This window comes from Bos indicus, chromosome 10, assembly GCF_029378745.1.
Source record: "Bos indicus isolate NIAB-ARS_2022 breed Sahiwal x Tharparkar chromosome 10, NIAB-ARS_B.indTharparkar_mat_pri_1.0, whole genome shotgun sequence".
NCBI lineage: Eukaryota > Metazoa > Chordata > Mammalia > Artiodactyla > Bovidae > Bos > Bos indicus.
Window position 1 is genome coordinate 76,256,605 of NC_091769.1, and position 26,496 is coordinate 76,283,100.

General features: G+C 41.1%; 1 protein-coding gene across 2 annotated transcripts in view; it reads right to left on the bottom strand.

The window, feature by feature from the left end:
- The window catches only part of ESR2 (estrogen receptor 2), an 88,319-nt gene extending 78,865 nt beyond the window's left edge, over positions 1-9,454 (bottom strand). For both annotated transcript variants that reach the window (XM_019969036.2, XM_019969035.2), the window contains exon 1: positions 9,124-9,454. The gene's annotated coding sequence lies outside the window, so the exon portion shown is untranslated. The remainder of the gene's footprint in view (positions 1-9,123) is intronic.
- Between the last annotated feature and the right edge of the window lie 17,042 nt (positions 9,455-26,496).

Genomic DNA, 26,496 nt, shown 5'->3' on the forward strand with positions numbered 1-26,496 from the left:
TTTCCCCCAGTAAGTCTTTTGCCACCATTGGAGCAAGCTCTTGCTACTTCTTATCTGTGCATCTTAAATAGGTTCCTCACTGCTCCTAGACTCCAATTAGCTCTCTCCAGGGCCCCAGAGGGGCCAGATTAACATTCTTAAAAACCCAGCTCTGAGCAGCTCTGCTCCCCACCAGCCTCTTCTAAGCCATGCTATTCTAACAGTCAAGGCATTCCACTATGTTGCCCCAACTCATCATTCCACTCTAACCTCCTTCATTTTCCTACAGAAAACCTGCCCCATCCATAAGAAATACACAAAGTACATTGTGAAGTGGTTGGCATTCTATGCCTTAACACTTTTTTCACACTAGCACCCCTATTAGATGAGAACTACACTGAATCCTTCTTGGAAGTGGTAACGGTGGAGTGGGAGAGTAAGAAGTACATACAATTAGGTTTTAAGCTCCCTGAAAGCACACACTATATTTTATTCACCTTCCAATACAATGCTATAAATATCTATTGTAAGAAAAGAATATGAAGAAACTTCCCTGACAGTCCAGTGGTTAAGACTCCACATTCTCAATGCAGGCAGCACAGGTTTGATCCGTGGTCAGGGAACTAAGATCCCACATGGTACAGATTAAAAACAAGGAAAAAATGAAGAAATGTGTAGAAAATATATGCTTTCAGCCAGTAAAGAGTATGAAAGATGGAGCACTTTCAGTAGGCATGGTATTAAGCAGATACAGAGGATCTAAAGGAATCCCAAGAGACATACACCCTGCCTTCAAGGAGCCACGGTCCCCAGTAAAGGAGGCAGGCAGACCAGGTAAAATAATAAGGAACTAATACAAAGGTGCTACCACTTCCAATCAACACTGACTGACCACAAGGGACCGGAGAGAGAATGGTAGCTGAAGATAAATACAAGATCAAGGAAATTTTTAAAAATATCTATGTGTATTTATTAATCATGAGTACACGATTCCATATTTCAACTACTTAGATTCCCAGTCAATGTATACAATCCCTGATTACTAAAAGAAAATATAAAGGATAAAGCATAATGCTAATTATTGTCCAGTGGTCACATATGGATGTGAAAGTTGGACTGTGAAGAAAGCTGAGCCCCGAAGAATTGATGCTTTTGAACTGTGGTGTTGGAGAAGACTCTTGAGAGTCCCTTGGACTGCAAGGAGATCCAACCAGTCCATTCTAAAGGAGATCAGTCCTGGGTGTTCTTTGGAAGGAATGATGCTAAGGCTGAAACTCCAATACTTTGGCCACCTCATGCAAAGAGTTGACTCATTGGAAGAGACTCTGATGCTGGGAGGGATTGGGGGCAGGAGGAGAAGGGGACGACAGAGGATGAGATGGCTGGATGGCATCACCGACTCAATGGACATGAGTTTGAGTGAACTCCGGGAGTTGGTGATGGACAGGGAGGCCTGGTGTGCTGCGATTCATGGGTTGCAAAGAGTCGGACATGACTGAGTGACTGAACTGAACTGAATTATTGTCAAAACTAGCAATTTCCAAACTTTAAAAAGTTGTAGTAAAATACACATCAAGTTTACCATCTTAACTATTTCTAAGTTTACAGTTCAGTAATGTAAAATACTTTCTCTTTGTCATGCAACCAATCTCTAGAACTCTTCATCTTGCAAAACTAAGGCTCTACACATGTTAAACAACTTCCCCATTCCTCCGTCCCCCAGCTCCTTGGCAACCAGCATTCTACTTCTGTCTGTATGTGCATGCATGCTTGTGTGCGTGCGTCGTCACTTCAGTCACGTCTGACTCTTTGTGACCCCACAGACTGTACCCTGCCAGGCTCTCTATCCATGGGATTCTCCAGGCAAGAGTACTGGAGTGGGTTGCCATTTCCTTCTCCATCTGTCTGTACAGATTTAAACTATTTAGTACCTCACATACGAGGAATCATACCGTATTTGTTCTTTTGTGACTGGCTTATTTCACCAAGCCTAATGTCCTCAAGGTTCACCCATGTTGGCACACATGTCAGAATTTCTTTTTTAAGGCTGAATAATATTCCACTGATGTTTACACCACATTGTATCTATCAAGGAAGGTCTTTAATAGAGATCCTTGAAAACATTTATAGAACCATAGAAATGACCTGTTAGAGCAAGTGACTGAATATAGGAGTTGGCAGTTAGGTCACTGGTAGCCTTTAGATGTCAGCTCTAAAATTGACTGTATTGTTAGGAGGTTTTTTATCCCTCAATTTGCCCTAAAAACACTTCTCCCATTTCAATCGACCTGCACATACACATACACTGTGCGTATGTTTTCCATACTGCACCTCAGTGACTGTATTTTAGTGGGTTATTTTTGCTAAATGATCTGTGAGAGTTGGCCTATAAAGAAAGCTGAGCACCTTTTACTGAATGAAGAATTGATGCTTTTGAACTGTGGTGTTGGAAAGGACTCTTGAGAGTCCCTTGGCCTGCAAGGAGATCCAACCAGTCCATCCTAAAGGAGATCAGTCCTGAGTGTTCATTGGTAGGACTGATGTTGAAACTGAAACTCCAACACTTTGGCCACCTGATGCGAAGAGCTGACTCATTTGAAAAGACCCTGATGCTGGGAAAGATTGAGGGCAGGAGGAGAAGGGGATGACAGAGGATAAGATGGTTAGATGGTATCACCAACTCAATGGACATGGGTTTGTGTGGACTCCAGGAGTTGGTGATGGACAGGGAGGCCTGGCGTGCTGCAGTTCATGGGGTCTCAAAGAGTCAGACACGACTGAGCAACTGAACTGAATTGAGCATCTTATGTGGCCAATTATTTAATCAAAAGACATTTAAAGTATTTTAAAACACAACTTAAACAGTATACAATTGAGAACAAAATAGTTAAGTAACATGCATAAAAATTGTATTCTGGAAGCAATATTGAAGTATAGCTGATTGGGGCTTCCTAGGTGGCGCTAGTGTAAAGAAGCCACCTGCCAACGCAGAAGTCATGAGACGGGTTCAATCCCTGGGTCTGGAAGATCCTATAGAGAAGGAAATGGCAACCCACTCCAGTATTCTTGCCTGGAAAATTCCACGGACAGAGGAGCCTGGCGGGTTACAGTTCACAGAGTCCCAAAGAGTTGGACACGACTGAAGTGACTTAGCATACATGCACATAGTTGATTTACAGTATTAAATATTTATTTCTTAAACTTAAAAAAAAAAAAACAAGACGGCTTACACAATTTAATAATAATTTTAAAAAAGCATATCCAAAGTTTAGTGCGATCACCATGGTGAGTATCCCAACTTTCTTATACAGTTATTTAGTCATTAAGTCATGTCCATCTCATTTGCAACCCCATGGACTGTAGCCCACCAGACTCCTCTCTGTCCATGGGATTTCCCAGGCAAGAATACTGGAATGGGTTGCCATTTCCTTCTCCAAAGGATCTTCCCAACTCAGGGAGCCAACCCACATCTCCTGCATGGCACGCCGATTCTTTACTGCTGAGCCTCTGGGTAAGCCTATTTCTTATACAGAACACTACTCACAGTAAACTTACCTAAGGATAAATTCAACACTCTCAATCATCAAATGAAGATCAAATTATATTCAAGAAATTAAGCAGGAAAGCAGTAGATTTTAAAATAAGAATTTGAAAACAGGCTTCAATGTAATACTCAACTTTTAAAAACCAATTAAATTGCTTAAACAAAAAAAAAAATCATTCTCTGAACATTTTGGCCAAAGTTGGGCTGACTTTCATGCTATCTGAACCTTACATTGCCCAAAAGAAATGTATTTGGCATTTCAGCTTAAGTAGCTCAGAAGAGCCAACCCACTAAACTATCAGAAAACCAAGGCCATCTTTTCCTTTCATTAGGCCTCTTAAAACCATAAAGTTTCTACCAACACAAAGTGATGAATAGTAGCAAGGAAACCCATGAACTTGAAATAATACTCCCCATTATCCAGTTGGAAAGAGAAAACATTTAAAATCAAAATGACATCTCTCTCAAGAGCAAAGAATCAATCCCATTGAACTTTTACACCTATAACTGAAATGTTCATTCTCGACCCAGAAATGCTGAAATGACCTACCAGATGCGTACCGCAAAATAGCAAATGCCAGGAGATTCATCCAGGCAATCTATTGAATCTATGAATCCAGGAGATTCATCCAGGCACAGCAACTTGGTTTAGAAAATACAGGTTTTATACATATTCACCAACTTCTCTGAGATCTCCACACATACCCCAGTACCATGATAATTCATGTGATAGCTGGTTGCTGGACAGTGCTTAAGAGGATGTGCTGGGTTTTGGTTGGGTATCTTTTAAATTATCCAGATTCACATGACAACTATTTGTCAGCGGAGTTTTGGGTAACTAATAACTTGGTAGCCAATGCAAAGGGTTTTTCCTTCTTAAGCAAAGACACAACAAAGGGTGATGAATTTAAATCACTGCAGTAGACCTGGGACCCAAGAGAACAGGTAGCAAAAGGAAAGTCTTCTTCACTGGAGGTCTAGAAAAGTGAATAAACAACCTGTGGTCATTTAAGCAGTTCTGCTCTAAACCAAGAATATAAACTGACTGAAGGAAAGGATTCCCAAAAGAATACATATCTACAACAATGTACCAACTGGATTGTCCTGACACATTGGTTTGAACATCGAAGCATTGCCTCTGTGACCTCAAGCTCTGGTATAACAAGGAAAAACAGTCTCTAAACACCTTAATTGTTGGGCCTGGCAGGTGTAGAATTTCACCAGGCCAACAAAAGAATGTGTACCCGGACATCCCGAATCTATAAGTAGTCATTTATTTGCATGCTGGTTTTAAATCCTCACCATAGCCTAAAACAGGTGGCCCATATCCTTCATGATGAACAGCCCTTGTCTCCTGCCCAAAGTTCTCTCTCTCACACTCCTCCAGCACACACACCTGTGTGGAGCCCTCTCAGGTCACGTCTGTGTCCAGCACGAAAGCTTTTTGTACACATGGGATTATACACAGTGTTCTAACGTACTAGCTGGGGAATGCATTATGGCTCTTAAACTAAAAAATAATTTTAACTTTTTAAAAGTTTTTAAAATTCCAAATATTGACAGTGATTCCTTGGCAAAGAAAAGGGCAGGCCCTAGAAACGGCACAAAGACACTCTAGAAAGAGTAGACTGATTTTTATCAAAGTGCCTATTAAGCCTGGTTAAAAAAAAAAAAATCAGAAGGCAGTCACCACTAGGCCTGTTTTTATATATATTCTTGTCCAGAGGACAGAGCAGAACACTGGGCCCAACGCCCAGCTGTGCCTGAAGGCCAGGTGACCTTAGACAAATCACATAAACTCCCTGAGTTCCCACATCTTCAGTAAAAACAGGGACCTCACATGGGTTCCCCTCAGTCTTTCGGTATGCCACTGAATATGCTTAGAGTGTTAGACAGGATTTCGAGATGATTTAGATTCAGATGCCCTTTTGGCCACCCTGAAGATTTCTGCCTCCTGATTTTACTCTCACCTTCTTGACAGTCCATCGCCACCGCCCAAAAAGCTGAGCTGCAAGTAGCTGCGTGGGACACAAAACACCACATGCTCCTATGCTGTATTTTCCAGTCTGCCCATCACACTTGTCCAAGCATTCAGCACTAACACCCCACATCTGTGCCTGAATAAGTCATAAATTCACATTCACAAAGCAGACAATGGAAGGAATTTAAAGATGAAGAGTATGTCTTAGGTGTCAAGTGCCCTTGATGTGTATAGGTGGCTACTTGCCAACCATTAGCCTTAAATGTATCTTTCCCAAAGAAAAATATTAACGCTCTCAGTTTGATATTAGAAATAAAAAGCACTCTAAAATCATCACACTATCATCATTAATAATTAACTCACATGCAACTCTTAAGACCATGTACAGGTATTTTCCAAAATGAGAAAAATAACTTCCCTTGTAGCCTACTGAGCTGGACAGGAGATAGGATTTTTAGGGCTTGAATACAGGAAGAGGACAAAGCCTCAGCCCCATGGTTATCACACTGTAAGGGTAGGGGTGGGGCTGCGCAGGGCAAGCCCATCAATCTTCTCTTTCATCATCAAGTATTTGCTCCTTCCCAATACCAACTGTCAGTGACAACGCTCCACTTTTAGGAAACCGAACCATATTAAAATATTTGGAGGAGGGTGGAGGAGAGCTGTGGGTGAAGATATTCAAAAGGACATGCCCTTGCAGAGTTGAGCACATTCAACTCTCCTGCCAGTCCGGGGTTCGACAGTAGAACACAAAACATTCATCAACAAAACCGCAGTCCTGCCTTGTGGAAGTATGAGTCCAGTAATTTGTCTTCCCAGGTGACCCTCATTCTTCTGTCCTCTCTCAAGTACACCTGCAAAAGAGTCCCTTTGTAAAGCCCTTAGCTATTATCAAGAGCTGTAACGGTTTCAGTCAGAAATGCCAACTATCCAGTTTGCTGGTGCTTCATAAACTTGCCAGTCTGCGTTCGCTAGTTACTGTCACTGTAGTTCTCTGAAAGGTAAGTTGTATGCATATTTAAAAGACAGGCTCTTGTTTTTCACAACACCAAGGAAAAAGGAAAACGACATCAATCTGACGTACCTTTATTAGGAGTGCCTAGCGATTACAGGCTCCTGCTTACTGATATGAATAATGTATTAAACAGGAAACAAATATTGGTTTATAAAAGATTTTATATCTATGTCCTACAGAGAAATCTAGATTTCACGACATGGGCAAAGAAAAGAAAAAAACTGACATCTACAAATAAATTAGACACGGACCTTAGCCCCTATTAAGAAGATTATTAAATATTTTAACCTATGTAGTCTCAATCACTCTATATTTTATTTTAAATGACTACAAATTGTCATTTGCAATTCTTCTTATGCTTTTCATTACTTGATAATATGTAATTTCAAGTAACTTTCTTAATCTCAAATATAAAAAAGTATCTCTTAAAGGCAAGATTATAAAAAACTATATATTCTATTAATTACATTATATATTACATTATATATATAATTACATTATATATTACATAAGTAATAAATGTATTTTAAATGGCCTTGTTTTTCAGTTCAGAATAACGAATGATGCACACTATAACCAAAGGCTTATACCACAATGGGATCTGAATTTGCTAAGAATTAAATCTACTAGCCCAATATAAATTTAACGTGTCTCTGGTTTCCCATTTTCAAAATAGTTTTGTCTTTGCTTCAATTTATCCCAAGGGGACAGGATTAAAACAAAAATATTACAATGTGGCTCATCCTCAAAAAAGGAGGGGAACTGAGGTTTTCTTTTGAGAAAAGGACAACAATTATTTCTGAGTAAGAATATATTAAAGAGTAACACGATATAGTCAGCAAACAGACAGTGATTTCCAGGGGTTGGGGTTGAGAGGAGAGGGTCAACTAGAAAGGGCACTTCTGGGGTTGATGGAAGGGTTCCATGCCTTGATCATGGAGGGGATTATATGACTGTGTGCAACTGTCAAGATTCAGAGTGTGATATACCTGAAGAGGCCAGATTTTACTCTATGTAAATTATACTGCAATAAGCTTGACTTTTCAAAAATGCTATATGTCTAAAATAGTGTGCTTGGTGCTGAATGATGAAGTCTAAAATTCAAGTACACATTTCTCAAGGATTCTAAATGTAATTACCAAAAAACATGCCAGTAAATAGTTCAAGTTCAGCCTTCAGTATCCTATTATTTTATTATTTATAGATATTATGTAAAATGATTCAAAACATGATTTTAAATTATTAAAAGATGTATCTTGAGTTACCTGTTGGATACACATGTGTAGAAAACTGTAGTGTAATATTCTTAAAAATAGACATATCAAGTGCTGATTATATTTTGAAGGGTTGAATCTATGTATTCCATTTTATAAATAAATTGAGAAATGTAAATGATGATATGATTCATTTGTGTCCCTCTATGAAAGATGTCCTAAACGTTTTTTAAATTGACTTCAGAGACTTGTATGTCTTAAATGTTACAGGAGACTGGCAACTTTTGAAATAAAAATGGTTCAGTAACTCAAATTAAAAAAAAAAAAAAGGCTTGAACATAAAATGGAATCCTAAGTTTTATGCTTTACCACCTGTTGATAAACAGATCCAAACATTTCCCCCTCTTCTAGAATGTAGGCAGAAACATAGGTTTTTCTGCAGGACAAAGACAAGAGCCAAAGAATAAGTGTGTAATGTTCTTTTCATGGTCACAGTACATTTACTTTTTACAATACTCACAGCACAAATCTTTCCACATGTTCACTTTTTAAATAACAAGCCTCTTTCCCCCCACACAAAGGAAATCAGCCACTGTGAGTCTGGAAACTTAGAAAAATAAAAATTCCCAATGGAATGCCCATGTAAATACTAGAAACCTAACAATACAATTTTACTCAAAAGTGTTGTGTGCCAACACAAAGCACAAAGTTGCTTTTTATGAAGCTAGTAAAACTGAGTCAACCTTATTTTCCTAAATATTCACCCAAGTCCAAAGTTTTGTTTTTCACAAAAATAATATTCCCTTGACTTAATTTAAAATCCAATATTAATTAGGCAGGAACTGAGAAACGTGTTAAGAGAACAGTGGCGGGGTTCCGGGTCAGCACATAAAACAGTCCAGGTGATCTCAATCTCGATCGATCCGCCAGGAAAGAAGTTAACTCTGCTTTTCTGGTTTCCCAGTTAAATATATTTAAAAATACTAGCTATCTGCCTGATACATGCACGTCTTCCCAGGCCCACAAAACTCAAGCATGAAGTGCCCTGGTCAACTTTCCTGTCACCATTTCATCTACGGTCGGGAAATCCCTAGAGAATATAGAGGGTTTTTTTTGTTTGTTTGTTTGTTTGTTTGTTTTTTCCCTTCGAAAACGTCTATTAGCACAATGAACCCGGAGCTTACAGGCACAAACTCATTAGTTAATACGCCAGCCTCTTGAATGAAAACATTTAGTCAAAACATGAAATGTCTGTTTCCAGCAGTTTTTTTTGGGGGGGGGCGGATTAGGGGGTGTCTTTTATTGTTTTCAATATTACTGTTTTCCCACCGTTGGATTTCAAACATTAAATCAGACAATCAAATCACAGCTGGAGAGAAGAGGCACTTACCTTCCTTGTGCACACCAACCTAGCAGTCACTAACCCGCGGCACGTGCTTCCCCCGGACTAGTTCTGTGCCCCGCCCGCGGCTGGGGCACCCCGCAAACGGGGAGCGAGCGCACGCAGCGCAGCCCAGACCCCAAACGCCCGCCTGCACCCGCAGCACCGGATGCCAGTCGCAGCCCAGGATGGTTCCACTATGGTCGGGCTCCCGCCGCCCCTTATCTGCTCTGCAAGTTTCCAGAGGCGTCTCTCGAAGCCTCCGCGCTCCCAGCGGCCTAGCACAGGGAGTGGGTATCCGAAGGGCCAGCAGTCCGACACACTGCAAAGATCACAAACGACTTAATTAGGAGCCTCTCCTTCCTCTTATAGGCTCGAGGCGGCGGGGGGGCGGGGAGGGATGGAGATGCCGAAAGCCCACGTGACCACCTAGCCTGCGGCCAGGAGATCGCAGGAGGACCCGGGCTGCCTACCTGGCCATCCACTCTCACCCGAGCGAAGTAGGAAGCCCCAGGGTAGGGGCTGTCACCGTCCAGCGCCTCACTGTCACTCTCAGGGGCGGCAAGGTACACACGGCGCCCCTCCCCTGTCTTGGATTCAGGAGATCTGGGGCGCGGGCCTGCGATTGAGCATTCCTAACAGGTGATGCTGAAACTGAAGCTGCCGGGCTAGGGGCCTCGCATTGACGGGCGGCTCCCCAGACCCTGAGCCACGTTGAGTCCGAGAGGAGCTGTATGCTTCGGTGTCATTAAATAGAGAACTCTGCCTCTTTAAGCGAGGCGTTGGATTTGCCCAGTCCCCAGCGGCTAGAGCAGCCTTGTGCCCCTGGAGAGGCAAAGCCTCTTAGCACGGGTCGGGAGGTGGAGGGTGAGGGTTTTCATCTCTCAAGGGCTGGCTGGGAAGGCCGTCTCGCCCTAGAGCAAGATCCCGGGAAGCTCCTCAAGCTCATCTACTGGAAGGAAGCCCAGGGGATCTGAGGCGGAGAGGTGGTACTGTGCTTCTCTGCGGAGGCGCCCCCAGTCCCCGGCGGCTCCTCTACCAAACTCTCTCCGCAGGCGAGCGCCCCCTGGTGGTAGTTCCAGTTTCCCAGGTCTGCACGGTCCCCTGCACGCTTCTCACCCACCCGACCCGGCAGTATCCCACAGTGTGCACACTAGTAGATTTAAGTCATTAATATCTATACACGTGACAAACGGACACGGTTCTTGATGCGGTTGCGGCTCCAGATCGCAGATGAAGGAAGACCAAAGGGGCATATGGAAGGAAACTTTTACAGACTTAAATGCTGGGGTTTAACCAAAAATAGCCGCTAATGTGCTCCGGGCTTGTAAGAGTCAAGTCCACAGGTGGTGGAGACACGCTCCAAATATGGAGAGTCACCTACTTTAAAAACAATGGTTATCAAAAATTTGTACTCTCCCCACCTCCAAGTTTCATTAAAGCTCGGACTCCTGGATTCTCTCAAGTTGTAGGGCAGAGTTTCCTGGTCCTTGAGGCTGAGAAGTTTAGACAGGAGAGTGTATAGCTGGCAAGATCCACCCTGTGGAGGATGGTAGAAGACAAAATGCTTATCTTTGCCAGCCTTTGCTCCCCTGTTCCCTTTCCTAGGTATTTCTCCAGTACCTAATACCCATGTGCTTTTTCCTTCATTCCACTTTAAGGAGAAAATTTTAAAGGATGGTGTTTTTAAAAAAAAAAATAATAAATCAGTTCAATTTGTTAGTACTTGTCAACAGATATCCCAGAATTAAAATTATTATGAAGGAGTTCCAGTCATGCAGGGGCCAATGAGGAGACAAAGATTATGGAACAGTTAAGAAAACTGACATCTATTAAGTATCTGCATCATGCCAGAAAGTGCGTTACATGCTTGCACAGCATCTCACTTAATCCTCATTGACCCCACTTCTCAGATAGGGTAACAGAGAGAGGCTCACAGAGCTTATATCAGCTACCTGAAGTCACGCATAGTAAGAAAAGAACCCAGTAGCAACAATGCTTTCATAAACAGCTACCATTTATTGGGCATTTAGCCATGCTCCACTTTCTATGGGTGTCCCTCATGGCTCAGCTGGTGAAGAATCCGCCTGCAGGGTAGGAGACCTGGGATAGGAAGATCTCTATCTTTGATCCCTGGGATAGGAAGATCCCCTGGAGAAGGGAAGAGCTACCTACTCCAGTATTCTGGCCTGGAAAATTCCATGGACTGCCTAGTCCATGGGGTTGCAAAGAGTTGGACTTGACTGAGCGACTTTCACTTTCCACTTTCTATACGTATTATTTTATTCTACAACAAGCCTCTGTGTCAATTCTATTATGAATTAGCCCCATTTTTTTTTTCTGGTTTTATTATTTTTTTTTTATTTTAAATTTTATTTTATTTTTAAACTTTACATAATTGTATTAGTTTTGCCAAATATCAAAATGAATCCGCCACAGGTATACATGCGTTCCCTAGCCCCATTTTATGATTGAGAAAATGGCCAGTCAATGGCTGAGAAGAACTTGAATCCAGGCCAGTGAGAGCTCAAGACTGTTTTCTTCCATACCATGGCTTCAATCAATTGGAAATGAAGATGGCTTGAATGTCAGAACATTGTATCTCCTGCAGACAAGCCCCACTTTAAAGCCTCCTGCCATCTGTGAAAAAAGCTTCTGCTCAACTCTGGGAACTAGAGCTCCCTGTTTGCTGTGATGCTTCCTTCAGAAGTCATTCCACTCACCAGAACAACATGTTCTCTTTTTAAAGATCCTCAAACACCCACAGAAGCTGTTTGTCACTCAAGGAAACCTCACTGCAGGAAATATTAAGCAAAGAGAATGAATGGGAATGAGTACATTTCCTTCTGACTCACCCTGTGGATCAAGAAAAATAATAGTACCTTAGGGATGAAAACTTGCCTAGCTGAATGCAGTGAGAGGGAAGGTGACTATTCCAACCCCCCCTGAACCAAGGCTAAAACCAAGAGGGAATTCTTGAAACAGTTAATACCATTAGCGAGGCCAACTAGCACCTGAACTCTAGCGTTGTGGATGTACCTTTTTTCAGCAGGGTCTTTCACTTCCACCTCACCTATGACCTACCTAAGGAAGCACCTACATGGTACGACATGGAAAGGCTTTTCCCTCTCCCAAATATCCTACGATAAGGGCTGAATGGTGAGGACTTCAGTCCTTTAACTTCCTTTGGGGTTAAAGCTTTGGGTTGTTACAATTCAGTTCTATAAGATGTGTAATGTTAATTTTACTAGCATTTATAATTACATTCATGAAATGAGCTTGCAAGATGAGCTAAATGTCACCTGGAAAATCAAAGGAAGTCAGAGTAAAACTCAGTGCATTTTGCTGTAGGAAAAAGGGAAGCATGTCCAATGGGGTGCGTCTCCCTCATCTTCTCATCCCAGCCCTTCTCTGTCTGGAGAAGCCAAGAGCCTAAGTAAAGCGAAGACTGTGAAAGTCCAGCAGAACATGCACACTGCCTCGCCTAGCGCTCAGCCCACTTGTCAACACTGCCTGCACTGTGACTGCACCATGCCCGTCTTGTATCTGCACACCCCCCACCACAGCAGCACCCTGCCCAGGGCACCCACTTAATACAACCCAGGCATTCAACAAATACTTCGTGAAGGCTTCAACTTGGAAAGATCAGAGGTAAAGAGGAGAGATTTTCTGTAGCAAAGAAACTACCAAGGGGCTAAATCAATAAATGCTGTCGAAGACAAAGCAAAAGCTGATGTGCAAAAGTGTAAAGGGGAAGGAGACTTACCGATGACCTGGAGAGTGTCATGCTACAAAATGGTTTGGGATCATTATTCTTTCTCTTCTCAGCCTGAGGGCAGGTGGGAGGATTTAGATTCTGGGATGCTCTTACCTGTTCCAAAGTATAACAGGATCAGACACCTTCATATTACGTGGGTATAAAATTCTGTTTTAAGAGGATCCAAGAGATGAAACCCTAAATGATGAAATTAATAAAAGAGAAGGGAAAGTTTCATTGCACCAGCAATAACACTTTGATTTGATGGCGATGAATTGGGAAGGTGGTGTTACTAATGCAATGTATTAGAGGTTACCTCAGCTGCTCATAAATCAGGGTTTGTAAAATAGAACTTGATATGTGAAAGTTGAATTTGGACAGAGCTCTTCAGGATTAGGTCTTCTGTAGAAATTAAAGTGAACCTAATATTTATGTCATCTTTCTAGCCTCAGTACAATGGGCAGGCCTACACAAATTGGCTCACTTTATTTCATTTAATCCAGATAACATCCCTATGGCCATCTCTGCTCACTATGGAGAAAATGAGGCACAGAGAGATGATTTTTTGCGATCACCCAAATACCTCACTTTCTCCAGTCATCCTGTGATGCTTTTCTTGCTTGTTGTAGAAACTGAGGGATATTTGTCCTGAAGAGCTCAGATATTGCTGAATGAATTTTTGCCAAGTTCTTTTCTAGGCCTGGCCACCTGTGTGCATATTTACATAACTTTATTCCTTATTGACATGTGTTTGACTAGAGCCTCTAGTAAGGTGACCAAGGACATAAGCTGCAAGGTAGACCTAACTTAATACCTGGGCACTCAGACCAGAGGACAAGGTTACTGTGACTCGCAGTTGAAATGAACCACCTGGGCAGTCAGCATGTATCGCCAATTCCTTATAACTCATCCTTTTTTTCAGTCTTGGTCTTCGACATTTGCAAATGTACAGGTAAAATAACTTTTTGTCCTGTCTTCTTCTTCTGGAAGGTACTTAAATTCTGCACAAATCTCTCGTAGACCTTGAGTTTCTAGTTTTTTATCCTCGAAACCAAACAATGTGAAGAATAAACATTCCTTACCTCAGCCTCAACTCTGATTGAAGAAATTCCATCTTGAGCTAGAAAAGTAACTAGCCCCTGGAGGTCACTGGCATGAATTTGAAAACCCAGCTGAGAAAGAACATCTTGCAGAACTGTTAGAAATGGTGGGAAATTGTAATGTGCAATTTCACATATGACTCAAATGCAATTCCAGAAATGCAACTTCCTTACTTTCTTTGGCATCAGTGAGTTAGTCAGTCAGTTCAGTCACTCAGTCATGTCCGACTCGTTGAGACCCCGTGAATTGCAGCATGCCAGTCCTCCCTGTCCATCACCAACTCCCGGAGTTCACTCAAACTCAGGTCCATTGAATCGGTGATGCCATCCAGCCATCTCATCCTCTGTCGTCCCCTTCTCCTCCTGCCCCCAATCCCTCCCAGCATCAGAGTCTTTTCCAATGAGTCAGTTCTTCACATCAGGTGGCCAAAGCATTGGAGTTTCAGCTTTAGCATCATTCCTTCAAAGAACACCCAGGACTGATCTCCTTTAGAATGGACTGGTTGGATCTCTTTGCAGTCCAAGGGACTCTCAAGAGTCTTCTCCAACACCACAGTTCAAAAGCATCAATTCTTCGGCATTCAGCTTTCTTCACAGTCCAACTCTCACATCCATACAGGACCACTGCAAAAACCATAGCCTTGACTAGATGGACCTTTGTTGGCAAAGTAATGTCTCTGCTTTTGAATATGCTATCTAGGTTGGTCATAACTTTTCTTCCAAGGAGTAAGCGTCTTTTAATTTCATGGCTGCAGTCACCATCTGTAGTGATTTTGAAGCCCCCAAAAATAAAGTCTGACACTGTTTCCACTGTTTCCCCATCTATTTCCCATGAAGTAATGGGACCAGATGCCGTGATCTTTGCTTTCTGAATGTTGAGCTTTAAGCCAACCTTTTCACTCTCCTCTTTCACTTTCATCAAGAGGCTTTTTAGTTCCTCTTCACTTTCTGCCACAAGGGTGGTGTCATCTGCATATCTGAGGTTATTGATATTTCTCCCGGCAATCTTGATTCCAGCTTGTGCTTCTTCCAGCCCAGCATTTCTCATGATATACTCTGCATGTAAGTTAAATAAGCAGGGTGACAACATACAGCCTTGACGAACTCCTTTTCCTATTTGGAACCAGTCTGTTGTTCCATGTCCAGTTCGAACTGTTGTTTCCTGACCTGCATACAAATTTCTCAAGAGGCAGGTCAGGTGGTCTGGTATTCCCATCTCTTTCAGAATTTTCCACAGTTTATTGTGATCCACACAGTCAAAGGCTTTGGCATAGTCAATAAAGTAGAAATAGATGTTTTTCTGGAACGCTCTTGCTTTTTCGATGATCCAGCGGATGTTGCCAATTTGATGTCTGGTTCCTCTGCCTTTTGTAAAACCAGCTTGAACATCTGGAAGTTCACGGTTCTAGAATAATTATTAATAACAGGTCTGCCAGTGTAATATTCCCAGAAATAAGGTCAAAAGGAGATAGGTTATAGACATACATGGCTTAAGAAGCCACAGATTCTAATAAGACTATCTGATTCCATAGAGTTTAGAATTCAAAAAAACCAATTTTGTTTTTTTATTTCTTGTAAATGTATTTGACATGTTCAAATTCTTTGTTCACATCATGGAAAGTTACTAGAAATGTTTCACATTGTCCTTTAGACCCACATCAACTAACACTCCAGTGATGCACATTGCAATAATGGCTTTTATAAAACTACAGATCCTGTCTTTTGTGTACAGAGAGAAGGTGCTTCTTTCACATATGTTACTTACTACTTGATCTGATGAGCCTAATGGGAGAAAGAAATGGTATTCAGTCTTCTCCAGTATTCAGTCTCCTCCTTTGCTGGGAATTACAGCCAGGAAAAAATCTTCTCCAGATAGTTCATACAGCTTCTGAGGTCTTGTCAGTGTTGTCCAATGTACTAGAATTTTTGCATTTTCCCCTTTTTTTCTCTTCTTTCTACAGGTCTACACTTTTCCCCCTATCCATCCAGGCAGTTTTGCTCACTTATCTCTCCTTCAGGTTCTGCCAGTGTTCAGGCCATAGTATTCCTCAGCCTGTTCCCACCCACTCTTCCATCCACCAGCCACAGCTTACTAAGAACTGCTACCCTAGGATAACAGATTACAGATCACTTTTACGGTTAATAGTAGTCCCTGGTGGCTCCGATGGTACAGAGTCTACCTGCAATGCAGGAGACCCAGGTTCAATCCCTGGGGTCGGGAAGATCCCCTGAAGGGGATGGCAACCCACTCCAGCATTCTTGCTTGGAAAATCCCATGCACAGAGGAGTCTGGTGGGCTACAGTCTGTGGGTTCACAAAGAGTTGGACACAACTGAGCGACTAACACTTTCACTTTCACTTTACAGTTAATAGATCACTTAGGTGTCCACGTAATGCTTCAGTTTCACACCAGCTCTGAGACAATGATTTTATCCTCGTTTTGCAGATAATTGAAGAGTTCTCCAGGTTTATAGTTCCAGGAACCCCAGTCACCAGTCATCATATAGGTCCATACATGCCTCCCGTCAGCAGATTCACTTCCCACATTCCAAGCACTGGGGTCTCTGAATGTCCTCCTTGCTGCTACTGCTGGCGTCTCTAGACTTAGGTCAGTCTGACCCCTTCCCTTTCCTGTGCCTTTCCCACTCTATGTCAGTCTAAAATTCCATTGAAGGAAGAGAACATCACTGACAGCTTCTTTAGTGTTTTTTCACTTTAAAATTACTCTGACACTAGACATTACATTTATTCTTTCATAAAACACTTTTTTTTAGAATGCTTCTTGACCTTATGCATTTGTTTCATTGTGAAAATGCCCCCATTAACGATGAGGAACAATAATGCTTTAACAGCCTGCCTGAAACACAAAGGCATATGAAGGTGTTTGCTCTCAGATGATGAGAAGGAAGGAGGAGATGGAGAAGGCTGTGACTATCATTTATTCAGCAATTTCTTGTAAACGCTCTATCTGCACTATTTCATTTAATCCTTAAGACAATCTTACAAGGCAGGTATGACTGATGTTCCCACTTAACAGATGAGAAGACTAAGGCTCAGAAAGTTTAAGTAACCTGCCCAATATCATACAGCTAGTATAGTAAGGACAGAGGGGTGAAACTGGATCTGCTTTAGTGTAATGCCTATTCTCTCTGAACTGCTGACCTCCCTAAGGCTTTATACTCTACTTAAGGAGGATGAGGTGGTTGGATGGCATCACCGACTCAATGGACATGAACTTGAGCAAACTCCAGGAGATAGTGGAGGACAGGGAAGCCTGGTGTGCTGCAGTTCATGGGGTCACAAAGAGTCGGACACGAATTAGAGACTGAAAAACAAGTAGAGAAGACAAATGCCCAAGAAATGACCTACGAGAACTATTATGAATGATAAATGACAAACAAATGGTGGAAAGCGGGAGTTTTGTGGATATTCAGAGGATGAGAATTCTCTTCCCTGAGTGTTTGAGTTCCTCTTAGAGAGAGATTTACGTTAAACCCCTGCCCCCAGAGTGCATCACCAGAGCTCCCTGAGTTTCAGACACTTAGGGCACTGACCTCCCATTGGGTCTCCTCCAAATTCTGCAGGTGCCCAGGCCCAGCTCTGCAACCTTCCCTCAGAATCCCTCATTATTCTGCTCTGGCCTCTGGCATCTGCATTCAGAGTACAGGACTTCCAGAGATAGGACAGTCAGCACAAAGGCACCTGTGTAGGCAGGCCACAAGAGCCCACAGCAGGATGGAGCCCAGGTTTGGGGTCAGTGGGTCCTGGGTCAGGTTTTCAGCCTAACCACTTACAGTCGTTTGCCCTTGAACACTTTCCTGGCCTCTTTGGTTGTCCTCTGTAAAATGGGAAGAACATGTTAAGAATCTATGCCACAGGTTTGTTGAATGCATGAAAACAAAGAATGAGTTGTAACATGCCTGACACCTGGTAAATTCCCAATAAATGACAGCTTTAAGACAACAGAGCAGTCTTTCGAACAAAGGACTTCTTGGATATAAGGGAGCCTTGCCTAGGAAAGTGCAAGGAGCAAGTTTCCTGATATGAAATGTATAAGCTCAGAGGGTGGAGGAGTAGTACAGAAATTACATACCTACCTGGAGTTAGTCCTAGAACTCTGAATACATCTCTTCAGGCTAGCCCCATTGTGAAGGAAATCAGAGAAAGACCTACTGACGGGTGGCCAAAATAGCAGACTAACTGAGAGCAGTACTTCCCCACCTTCCTGTATCCTAAGAGTTACCTGGGTCACTTGTTTAAAATGCAGATCCCCAGCAGGGGTCCAAAATGGCAGCTAATAAGACCCTGAGCTCACCTCCTCCCAGAGCCGTGTAAAATCTACACCTACATGTACAGCAATTCCTCCTGACGAAGACCTGAGGGCTGGCTGAACAGCAATTGCATGTAGAAGAACCCCACAGTAACCAGGAGAAAAGATGGAGACACAGGAATATCCTCTTCACATGGCAACCTGCAGTGGGGAGGTCTGTTGCTGAGGGACCCACTCGTAAACTGGCCAATCCTGTGACACAGCAAAACACTGTCAGTTTAAGCACCCCTAGACTACACTAGAAGGAAATTCAATGCCTAAGCCTAGAACTTCTGCTGAACAGGCAGGGGACTGCCGCAGCCCTCTCTGGGGTCAGAGGCGCTGGCAAATGCCATTGTTTAAGTTCCCCCAGGAGCCCCTCATGCCTGCTCCAGCTCCAGATGTCCTACTAAGGCAGCCTTGGGTGTGATGTACCCCAGTACTGTCCCAGGTCTGCACTCACACCAGTTCTAGAAGTGCTCCTAAGATGGCCTCAGTGTGGTGCTTCCCAGGGACTTCTCTGAGCTGCATCCACTCCAGCCCCAGCTGGTCTATTAAAGCCACCAGGATAGATCACATAGATCACAAAACAAGCTTCAATCATTTTTTTTCAAATTTTTATTTCAAATTACCTATTGATGTTATACAGAGATAAAACCTTTTTCTAATAACCTTAGATCCTTACTAAATTCACTTTTTTTCAAATTTTTATTTTTTTATTTATCATTTGGGGTTAAGCTGGGTGTTTGTTGCTGCACATGGGCTTTCTCTAGTTGCGGTGAGTGGGGGCTACTCTCTTAATTTCGGAATGAGGGATTCTCATTGCATTGGTTTCTCTTGTTGAAGAACACAGGCTCTAGCCGCGGGCTCAATAGTTGTGGCTCACAGGTTCCAGAGCATGGGCTCAGCGGTCGTGGCGCACAGGCTCAGCTGCCCCTCAGCATGTGGAATCTCCCCAGACAAGGGAGTGAACCCGTGTCCCCCGCATTGGCATTACCACTGGACCACCGGGGAAGCCCAAGTTTCAATCATTTTAAGAAGACTGAAACCATATCAAGCATTTTTTATGACCACAACAGTATGAAACTATAAAGCAATTACAAGAAGAAAACTGGAAAAAAACACAAACGAGGAGACTAAACAACATGCTACTAAACAATCAATGGGCCACTGAAAAACCAAAGAGGAAATGAGAAAATTCCTGAAGACATGTGAACATGGAAACACAACTTCCCAAAATCCATGGGACGCAGCAAAAGCAGTTCTAAGAAGTTCACAGTGATACAGGCCTACCTCAATAAACAAGAAAAATCTCAAATAAACAAACTAAATTCACATTTAAAGAAATTAGAAAAAGATCAAGCAAAGTCCAAAGTTGGTAGGAACAAGGAAATCATAAAGATCAGGCTGGAAATAAATGAAATAGAGACTAAAATTTTAAAATCAGATAGAAGATCAATGAAACTAAGAGTTGGTTCTTTGAAAAGATAAACAAATTTGACAAATCTTTAGCCAGATTCATCAAGAAAAAAAGAGAAAGGGTCCAAATAAATAAAATTGTAAATGAAAGGGGAAAATTTACAACATCACAGAAATATAATATTACATGCCAACAGATCAGAAAATCTATAAGAAACAAATAAATTCACCAAAGCATACAATCTTCCAAGACTGAATGAGGAAGAAATGTAAAATCTGAATAGACCAATTACTAGTAATAAAATTGAATCGGTAATTTTAAAATTCCCCCAAAACAAAAGTTTGGCTCCAGATGGCTTACAGGTGAATTCTACCAAACATTTAAAGAAGAGTCAATATCTGTTTTTCTCAAATGAGTCCAAAAATTGAAGAGAAACGGACATTTCCAAACTTATTTTACAAGACTGGCATTACTCTGATACCAAAACCAGACAAAGATACCATACACAAAAAAGAAAATTACAGGCCAATATCATTGATGAACATAAATGAAAAAAATAATCAACAAAAGATTAGCAAACTGAATTCAATAATACATTAAAAGGATCATACACATGATCAAGAGGGAGTCATTCCAGGGAGCCAAGGATGGCTTAAAATCCATAAATCAATCAGTGTAACACATCACATTAACAAAATGGATAAAAATCATATGATTACCTTAATAGATACCGAAAAAGTACTTAACAAAATTCAACATTGATTTATGAGAGAAACTTTCAACAAAGTGGGTATAGAGGGAACATACCTCAACATAATAAAGGCCATCTATGACAAACCCACAGCTAACATTATGCTCATTGGTGGAAAGCTGACACCATTTCCTCTAAAATCAGGAACAAGGATGCCTACTTTCACGACTTTTATTCAACATATTACTGGAAGTCCTAGCCACAGCATTTAGGCTAGAAAAACAAAAGTTATCCAAACTGAAGAAGAAGTAAAACTGTTACTATTTGCAAATGCTATGATATGCAGAAAACCCCAAAGATTCCACCAAAACAAACTATTCAAACTAACAAATGAATTCAATAAAATTGCAGGATACAAAATTTATACATAGGAATCTGTTGCATTTCTATACACTAATAACAAACCATCAGAAAAAGAAGTAAGGAAAACAACCCCATTTATTATACAAATGCATCAAAAATAATAAAATACTTAGGAATAAATTTAACCAAGAAGGTAAAAACCCTGTACTCTGAAAACTATAAGATTCTGAGGAAAGAAATTGAAGACAACACAAATAAATAGAAAGATACACTGTGCTCATGAATTGGAAGAATCAATACCATTTAAATACCCTCACTACTCAAAGTAATCTATCGATTCAATGCAATCCCTATCAAAATATCCATGGCATTTTTGACAAAACTAGAACAAATAATCCTAAAATGTATATGGAACCACAAAGGACACTGGTTGCCAGAGCAATACTGAAAAAGAATAATAAAACTGGATATATCATCTGCCAGAGTTGAAACTATACTATGAAGCTACAGTAATCAAGTGTATGGTACTGGAACAAAATAGAGCCCAGGGATTTCCCTGGCAGTTCAGCATTCGCGATTCCATGCTTCCACTGTGGGGACAAGGGGGTGGTTCAATCCCTGGTGGGGGAACCGGGATCCCACATGCCATGTGGTGTGGCACATACACAAAAAAAGCCCAGAAATAAACCCATACTCATATGGTCAATTAACCTTTAACAAAAAAGGCAAGAAAACACAGTGAGGAAAAGACAAATAAATGGTGTTGGGAAAACTAGACAGCTACTGCAAAAGAATGAAACTGGACCACTTTATAACATCAAATACAAAAATAAACTGAAAATGGATTGATGACTTAAACATAAGACCTGAAACCATTAAACTCCTAGAAGTAAAAGTTGGCAGTGATCTCTTTGACATTTGTCTCAGCAATATTTTTTGATACATCTCCCAGGCAAGGACAACATAAAAATAAACAAATGGGACTACATGAAACGGAAAAGCTTTTGCACAGTGAAAGAAACTTCCAACAAAATGACAAGGCAACCTACTGAATGTGAGAAGATATTTGCCAATGATATACCCAATAAGGAGTCAATTAAAATATATGAAGATCTCATACAACTCAATATCCAAAAAACAGCTCATTTGAAAAATGGGTAGAGCACCTGAATAGACATTTTTTCCAAAGACATACAAAAAGCCAACAGGAACATGAAAAGGTGCTCAACATCACTAATCATCAGAGAAATGCAAATTAAAACTACAATGAGAAACCACCTCACACCTGTTGAAATGGCTATTATCAATAAGAAGCAAAAGTGTTGACAAGGATGTGGAGAAAAGGGAACCCTTGTGTACTGTTAGTAGGAATGCAAACTGGTGCAGCCACTATGGAAAACAGTATGGAGATTCCTCAAAAAATTAAAAATAGAATTACCATACGATTCAGCAATTCCACTTTTGAGTATTTATCCAAAGAAAATGAAGATACTAATTCAAAAAGATACGTGTACCCCTGTGTTCATTGCAGCACTGTTTACAGTAGGCAAGATACGGAAATATGGAAACAACTGAAATGTCCATCAGTAGATGAATGGATAAAGAAAATGTGTTATATATATGCACACATACACATGAATATTAGTCAACCATAAAAAAAGAGTGAAATCTTGCCATATACAGCAACATGGATTGTCCTAGAGGATATTATACTAAGTGAAATAAGTTACAGAAAAACAAATACAGTATGACCTCACATGTGGAATCTAAAAAACAAAACAAATGAACAAACAAAACAGAAACAGACTCATAGATACAGAGAACAAACTGGTGATTGCCAGAGGAACAGGGTTTGGGGAGACAGATGAAATCCAGTGGCGGTAATCGAAAGATACAAATTCCCAGCTATAAAATAAATGTTATGGGATGTAATGTACACATAGTGAACATTTAGTCAATAATATTGTGGCAACTCTGTATGGTGATAAATGGTAACTAAACTACAGTGGTGATCATTTCATAATGCATAAAAATATTGAGTCACTATGCTGTATGCCTGAAACTAACACAATATTGTTTGTTAATATAAATCAATTAAAAATTTAAAGGAAAATGTAGACTCTCAGGTCCCTCCTCCCCAGCAGACTCTAAACCAGGACCTCTGAGACAGGTCCTGGAAATGTGCTTTTTCCACAAGCTACTGGGTGATTTTATAATCTAGGGTGTTTGGGGAACATCACTTTGAAGTCTTCAAAGTGCTAATGTGTCCACTGTATGATGGGTGATTTATTGTCCCTATTTTACAGGCAAGATAACTATGGCCCAACAAAGCACAGCAAGCAGTATGCAGGAGCCTGGTCACACTCAGGAGAGCTTATTATTAAATGCCCAAGGAATTTGCAATTCAGTTGTTTAACCAGTCATAGCTTGAAATCAGCCTGGTGAGTAGTTACACTACAGATGTCTCTTGGTCAGAGAAACCCTTAGGGGTGCTCAGGTCTGTTTCCTTCAGAACTTGACTGATGTGGACGCTTCTTGACTATTCTCTGGTTTTTGGCTCCTGGCTCACTTTGAGTATTATCTTTTTCTCTAGGGAATCTATAAACATTATTACAAACAAGCGGGACTGTTTTTTTGAGAGCTGGTTTACTAGCACAGCACTGAGCAAAGGTGATGAATTTGTCCTGCTGTTAATAACTGAACAGAACTCACCTATGTCCTCCCTCCTAGTATGATGCTTTCTCCTCCTGCAATTGACTTCCTTTATCATCCCAGATCCTGAAGTCCTGGGTAGCTTTATCAAGGGCTAAGATTCCACAAAGGACCACCTGCTGTAGAGTTGGTTCAGATTTTCTAGTTAGAGAATCTACATGTTGACTTTACACAACAGGTTCATGTCTCCCTCTAATGGATGGGAAAGAATAAGACAAGTCAGATTTCTACTTGTTTCTATTTGTTGTTAGATCAGCAGACTTCTATGGTTTGTCTTTGTCATGCACGATTCATGTAGCATGAAACAACCTATAGTTATGGGATGTAATGAATAATGCTTATTCAGTTAGTTCCAAGAGTGGCATGAAGGTGTCCTTTTGTTTTCATTCACTCAATATTTATCATTTATGTGCCTGATGTTGAGGTATAAAGATGAATGCTGCTGCCAAGTCGCTTCAGTCATGTCCGACTCTGTGCGACCCCATGGACTGCAGCCTACCAGGTTTCTCCGTCCATGGGATTCTCCAGGCAAGAACACTGGAGTGGGCTGCCATTTCCTTCTCCAATGCATGAAAGTGGAAAGTGAAAGTGAAGTTGCTCAGTCGTGTCCAACTCTTAGCGACCCCATAGACTGCAGCCTACCAGGCTCCTCCATCCATGGGATTTTCCGGGCAACAGTACTGGAGTGGGGTGCCATTGCCTTCTCCCAAAGATATGAATAACACCATGCAATAGCAAAAAAAAAAAAAAGACTGAGAAAATGTGCTGTATATTGAGATAGAAAGATTGCTGATATATTACGGGGAAAAATCAGAGTACAGAATGGTATGAATAATATGCTACCATTTGTTTAAAAAGGGAAAAGAAAGAATACATGCACACACACACAGTCACATGAATTATCTCCCAAAAGATGTTAAAAAAACTATTAACATTACTTGGTTTCCTCCTAGAAGGGTAACAGTGTATCTAGAAAACAGAGGTAAGAGAGTTTTCACTGTATTTCTTTTACATATTTAACATTATGAGCCGGCTGAAGATATTTCCTAATCAAAACGAAACACTGAAAAGACAGAAATAAAAGAGGCAGGTCCTGTGTTCAGTTACTTGGGAGGAAATTCACATACACATAAAACAGAGGGAAGATCACCAGAGGCCAGACCTGCTATGGCAAGCTAAAGAGCTTTCACTCTGTTTTGGAGGCAAGGAGTTATTCAAAGACTTTAGCAGGAAAGTAAAAAGTAGATTCACCTTTTAAAGGGTCATCCTGGTGGCAATGTTGAGGGAAGATTCAATGAAGTCTAGGCTAGAGCAAAATAGAATCAGACTCCTTTTTGGTAATTTTCCTGCTTCAAAGCCTTGTTATCTAGGGTCAGAATGTCTGGGTGGTAAGAACAGAAATAGGCTTGAATGAGTTTAGGTTAAAGAAAATTCATGGAGTCTTTACTCAAATGAATTGTTGGAAAGGAGAGTAAATTATCCAATAACTGTAATTTATTTAGAATGTGCTAGGCATGCTAGCAAATACTTATCAAATGACACCTCATTCGTCCTCAGAATAATCCTATGAAATAGGTCCTAATTTATTCTGCTAAATTTTACAAGTGATAATACTGAGACCCAAGCAGATTAATCAGCTTGTCCAAGGTTAGATAGTGAAAATGTGTCAGATGGATTTGAGCTCATCTGTCTGAAGCCCGTGTTTTCAAGTATCAGCATAACAAGGCCCTCTCTTAGCTATTCTACAGAAACCCTAATTCCCTCACTGTCAAAACCTGACTTCCATAAGACCAGAAACTATAAAACTCCTAGAGGAAAACATAGGCAAAACACTCTCCAACATAAACCAGGATCCTCTACACAGGATCCTCTATGACCCACCTCCCAGAATATTGGAAATAAAAGGAAAAATAAACAAATGGGACCTAATTAAAATTAAAAGCTTTTGCTCAACAAAGGAAACTACAAGCAAGGTGAAAAGACAGCCTTCAGAATGGGAGAAAATAAGAGCAAATGAAGCAACTGACAAAGAATTAATCTCAAAAATAATCAAGCAACTCGTGCAGCTCAATTCCAGAAAAATAAATGACCCAATCAAAAAATGGGCCAAGGAACTAAACAGACATTTCTCCAAAGAAGACATACAGATGGCTAACAAACACATGAAAATATGCTCAACATCACTCATTATCAGAGAAATGCAAATCAAAACCACAATGAGGTACCATTTCACGCCAGTCAGAATGGCTGCTATCCAAAAGTCTACAAGCAATAACTGCTGGAGAGGGTGTGGAGAAAAGGGAACCCTCTTACACTGTTGGTGGGAATGCAAACTAGTATAGCCACTATGGAGAACAGTGTGGATATTCCTTAAAAATCTGGAAATAGAACTGCCATATGACCCAACAATCCCACTGCTGGGCATACACACCGAGGAAACCAGAATTGAAAGAGACACATGTACCCCAATGTTCATCGCAGCACTGTTTATAATAGCCAGGACATGGAAGCAACCTAGATGTCCATCAGTAGATGAATGGATAAGAAAGCTGTGGTACATATACACAATGGAGTATTACTCAGCCATTAAAAAGAATACATTTGAATCAGTTCTAATGAGGTGGATGAAACCCAGATCCTCCCTGTTGCTTTTCCAAATTCAAATTTGTTTTCAAGAAGTACAAATATGCTAAAAGACAGACAAGAGTTAAATTTAAGATAAAGTTCCAAGGGTGGAATTTTATGCATCCTTCAGCACTGAGCAGAACTAGGTGAGGATGAGGAAGTCAGCCAGGCCCCTTGCAGGTCAATGCACACACACAAGTCTTTCCAGGTGCCTCTTTTGCCACTCCAGAGGCTCCTCAGCCCCTGTGAGTCTTTCTCGGAAAGGGAAGTATATAGACGGATCTCCAGGAGATTCCTTCTCCCTCTCGCCCAGTTTTCAACAACAAAAACAAGAGGGAGAAAAGGAAGAAGAGATTAGCCAGAGTTGGCTCAGATCAGATGTTTCCACAGCAACCACAGGAATAG